The following is a 5,000-nucleotide window of genomic DNA, read 5'->3' on the forward strand; positions in this document are numbered from 1 at the left end:
ACTCTCACACACACACACACAGTCACTCCCTCTCTATCTCACACACAGTCACACGCACATACACACACACACACTCTCTCCCTCACACACTCACAGTCTCTCTCTCACACACACACAAATGCACAGACACACATGTATAGTTTTCCTCAGACACACTCACACTGTCTCCCTCGCACACACTCTCTTCTTTGCACGCGCACATACATTCTCCCTCACATACATACACACACTCTCTGAAACACACACACACACAGTCACTCTCTGTCTCTCACACACACACTCAGACACATGCACATACACGCGTGCACTCTCTCCCTCTCTCTCTTTCATACAAACACACTAGACATACATACACACACACTCTCTCCTTCACACACACACACACACACACACACACACACACACACACACACACACACACACACACACACACACTATCCCTCCCTCACACAAACACTGTCTGTCTGTCTGTTTGTGAGAGGGAGACTGTGTGTGCGTACGTGTGTGTGTGTATCTGTGTATATCCGTGTGATGGAGAGCGTAGGTGTATATGTGAGGGAGACAGTTTGTGTGTGTGCGTGTGTGTGTGTGTGTGTGTGAGATAGTGTGAGTGTGTGTGAGGAAAACTGTAAGTGTGTGCATGTGTGTGTGTGAGAGAGAGAGAGAGAGAGAGAGAGAGAGACTGTGTGTGTGTCTGAGTGTGTGTGTTAGAAAGATAGACAGGGAGTGACTGTGTGTGTTTGTATGAAAGGGAGAGAGTGTGTGTGTGTGAGCGTGTACGATAGAGACAGAGGAGTGACGTGTGTGTTTGTGTGTGTGTGTGTTTGTGTGTGTTTGTATGTGTTTCTGTGTGTGCGAGGGAGAGTGTGTGTGTTTGTTTGTGTGCTTGTATGAATGAGAGAGAGGGAGATAGTGTGCATGTGTAAGTGCATGTGTCTGTGTGTGTGAGAGAGAGAGGGAGAGGGAGAGAGGAAGACTGCAGTTGTGTTTATCTGTGTGTGTGTGAGTGGGTGTGTCTTTGAATGTGAATGAGTGTGTGTGTGACAGAGGGGGTTGTGTGTGTGAGGGTGTGTGTGTGAGAGTGTGTGTATATGTGAGAGAGAAGGAGAAAGGGGGAAAGAAAGTGTGTGTTTGTGTAAGTGTTTGAGCACATGAGAAGGAGACAGTGTGTTTGTGTAAATATACGTGTGAGGGTGAGTGTATGTGTGCTTGTGGGAGAAAGTGTGTGTGTGTGGTGTGTGTGTGTGTGTGTGTGTGTCTGTGTGATGTAGAGAGCATGTGTGTAAGTGGGGGAGACTGTGTGCGTGAGGGAGACTGTGTGAGTGTTTGTGTGTGAGGTAAAGAGTGTGAGTGTGTGGTTGTGTGTCTGGGTGTGTTTGAAAGACAGAGAGGGAAAGATGTGCATGTGTATGTGTATGTGACTGTCTGAGCGAGAGGGAATGACTGTGTGTGTGCGCATGTGTGTGTGTGAGATAGTGTGAATGTGTGTGAGGAAAACTGTATGTGTGTGTCTCTGTGTTTGTGTGTGTGTGTGTGTGTGTGTGTGTGTGTATCTGTTTGTGAGAGGGAGACTGCGTGTGTGTGTGTTTGAGGGAGAGAGGGAGAGAGTGTGTGTATGTATGCATGTCTGTCTAGTGTGCTTAAATGAAGGAGAGAGAGGGAGAGAGTGTGCGTGTGTATGTGCGTGTGTCTGAATGTGTGTGAGAGAGAGAGTCACTGTGTGTCTGCATGTGTGACGGAGACTGTGTGTGTGGGAGAGAGTGTGTGTATGTATGTGTGTGAGGGAGAATGTATGTGTGTGTGTGTGTGTGTGTGTATGTTTGTTGTGCATGTGTGTGTGTGTGAATCAGAGTATGTGTGTGTCTAAGCAAGAGAGTGTGAGTGTACGTGTGAGGAAAACTGTACGTGTGTGTCACTGTGCTTGTGTGTGTGTGTGTATCTGTTTTTCAGTGGGAGACTGTGTGTGTGTGTGTGTGTGTGTGTGTGTGTGTGTGTGTGTGTGTATGTGTGTGTGGGTGTGTCTGTGTGTGTGTGTGCGTGAGTGAGAGTCATGTGAGGTACAGAGTGTGTGAGGGAGAATGTATGTGTGTGTGTGAGCGAGAGAGTGTATGTGAGCGAGTGAGAGTGTGTGTGTGAGAAAAACTGTATATGTGTGTGACTGTGTGTGTGTGCCTATCTGTTTTTCAGAGGGTGACTGTGTATGTGAGATGGAGAGAGTATGTGTGTACGTGAGGGGGACTCTGTGTGTGTGTGTGTGTGTGTGTGTGTGTGTGTGTGTGTGTGTGTGTGTGTGTGTGTGTGTGTGTGTGTGTGTGTGTGTATACGTGCGTGGGTGTGTGTGTGTTTGAGGGAGTGGGGCAGACTCTATACGTGTGTCTATGTGAGTGTGTGTATGAGGGAGAGGGAGTGAGCGTGTGTCAGTCAGAGTGTTTGTGAGGGACAGTGTGTGTGTGTGTCTGAGGGAGAGTGTATGTATGTGAGTGAGGGACAGAGTGTGCATGAGGAAGAGAGTGAGTTGTGTGTGTACAAGGGAGAGTGTGTGTGTGTGTGTGTGTGTGTGTGTGTGTGTTTGGGGGAGTGGGGCACTCTATATGTGCGTCTGTGTGAGTGTATGTGTGAGAGAGAGGGAGGGAGTGACTCTGTGTGTGTGTGTGTGTGTGTGTGTGTGTGTGTGTGTGTGTGTTGTGTGCGCATCAGAGTGTATGTGAGGGAGAGAGTGTGTGTATGTATGTGTGTGAGGGAGGGAGATAGTGTGTGTACGTGAGGAAAACTATGTGTGTGTGACGTGTTTGTGTGTGTGTGTGAAACTGTGTTTGTGTGTGTGTGTGTATGTCTGTGTGATGGAGAGCGTATGTCTGTATGTGAGGGAGACAGTTTGTGTGTGTGTGTGTTTGTGTGTGTGAGGGAAAGAGTGTGTGTTTGTATGTTTGTGTGTCTGAGTGTGTTTGTATGAAAGAGAGAGAGGGAGAGTGTGCGTGTGTATATGTGCAGGTGTCTGAGTGTGTGTGTGAGAGAGGGAGAGTGTGTGTGTGTGTGTGTGTGTGTGTGTGTGTGTGTGTGTTTGTGTGTGAATCAGAGTATGTGTGTGTCTAAGCAAGAGAGTGTGAGTGTATGTGTGAGGAAAACTGTACGTGTGTGTCACTGTGCGTGTGTGTGTATCTGTTTTTCAGTGGAAGACTGTGTGTGTGTGTGTGTGTGTGTGTGTGTGTGTGTGTGTGAGAGAGAGAGAGAGAGAGAGGAAGACTGCATGTGTGTGTATCTGTGTGTGTGTGAGTGGGTGTGTTTTTGTATGTGAATGAGTGTGTGTGTGAGAGAGGGGGTTGTGTGTGTGAGGGTGCGTGTGTGAGAATGTGTGTGTATGTGAGAGAGAAGGAGAAAGGGGAAAAGAAAGTGTGTGTTTGTGTAACTGTTTGAGCACATGAGAAGGAGACAGTGTGTTTGTGTAAATATATGTGTGAGGGTGAGTGTATGTGTGCTTGTGGGAGAAAGTGAGTGTGTGTGTGTGTGTGTGTGTGTGTGTGTGTGTGATGGAGAGCGTATGTCTGTATGTGAGGGAGACAGTTTGTGTGTGTGTGTTTGTGTGTCTGAGGGAAAGAGTGTGTGTTTGTATGTTTGTGTGTCTGAGTGTATGTATGTATGTGTGGAAGAATGTATGTGTGTGTGACTGTGTTTGCGTGTGTGTGTGCGAGCGTGTATGTGTGTGCGCGCGTGTGTATGTGTGTGTGTTTGTGTGTGAGTGTGTGTGTTTGTGTGTGTTTGTATGTGATTCTGTGTGTGTGAGGGAGTGTGTGTGTATGTTTGTGTGTCTTGTGTGCTTGTATGAAAGAGAGAGAGGGAGATATTGTGCGTGTGTAAGTGCATGTGTCTTAGTGTGTGTGAGAGAGAGAGAGCGAATGTCTGTGTGTGTGTGTGTGTGTGTGTGTGTGTGTGTGAGTGTGTGTGTATTTGGGGGGTGGGGCAGACTCTATATGTGTGTCTATATGTGTGTGTATGAGAGAGACTGGGAGTGAGTGTGTGTGTGAGAGTGTTTGTGAGGGAGAGTGTGTGCGTGGGAGTGAGGAAAGAGTGTGCATGAGGGAGAGAGTAAGTGTGTGTGTATAATGCAGAGCATGTGTGTGTGTGTGTGTGTGTGTGTGTGTGTATGTGTGTGTTTGCGGGGGTGGAGCAGACTCTACATGTGTGTCTATGTGAGTGTGTGTGAGAGACTGGGAGTGAGCATGTGTGAGTGAGAGTGTTTGTGAGGGAGAGTGTGTGTGTGGGAGTGAGGAAAGGGTGTGTATGAGGGAGAGAGTAAGTGTGTGTGTATAAGGCAGAGCATTTGTGTGTGTGTGTGTGTGTGTGTGTGGATGTGTGTGTGTGTGTGTGTGTGTGTGTGTGTGTGTGTGTGAGTGAGAGAGAGTGAGAGAGTGTGTGTGTGTGTGTGTGTGTGTGTGTGTGTGTGTGTGAGAGAGAGAGAGAGGGAGAGAGAGGAAGACTGCATTTGTGTGTATCTGTGTGTGTGCTGGTGAGTGGGTGTGCTTTTGTATATGAATGAGTGTGTGCGTGAGAGAGGGGGTTGTGCGTGTGAGGGTGTGTATGAGAGAGTGTGTGTGCGTGTGTGAGGAAAACTGTAAGTGTGTGTCTCTGTGTTTGTGTGTGTGTGTGTATGTGTGTGTGTGTGTTAGAAAGACAGACAGCGAGTGACTGTGTGAGTTTGTATGAAAGGGAGAGAGGGAGAGAGTGTGTGTGTGTGTCTGAGCATGTGTGATAGAGAGACAGAGGGAGTGACTGTGTGTACGTGTGTGTGTGTGTTTGGGGAGGTGGGGCTAACTCTGCATGTGTGTCTATGTGAGTGTGTGAGAGAGAGGGAGTGAGCGTGTGTGAGTGAGTGTGTTTGAGAGGGAGAGTATGCGTGTGGGAGTGAGGGATACAGTATGCATCAGGGAGAGAATAAGTGTGTGTGTATAAGGGAGAGCGTGTGTGTGTGTGTGTGTGTGTGTGTGTGTGTGTGTGTGTGTGTG

The sequence above is a fragment of the Stegostoma tigrinum genome, chromosome 21 (assembly GCF_030684315.1).
Source record: "Stegostoma tigrinum isolate sSteTig4 chromosome 21, sSteTig4.hap1, whole genome shotgun sequence".
In the NCBI taxonomy this organism is placed as follows: Eukaryota; Metazoa; Chordata; class Chondrichthyes; order Orectolobiformes; family Stegostomatidae; genus Stegostoma; species Stegostoma tigrinum.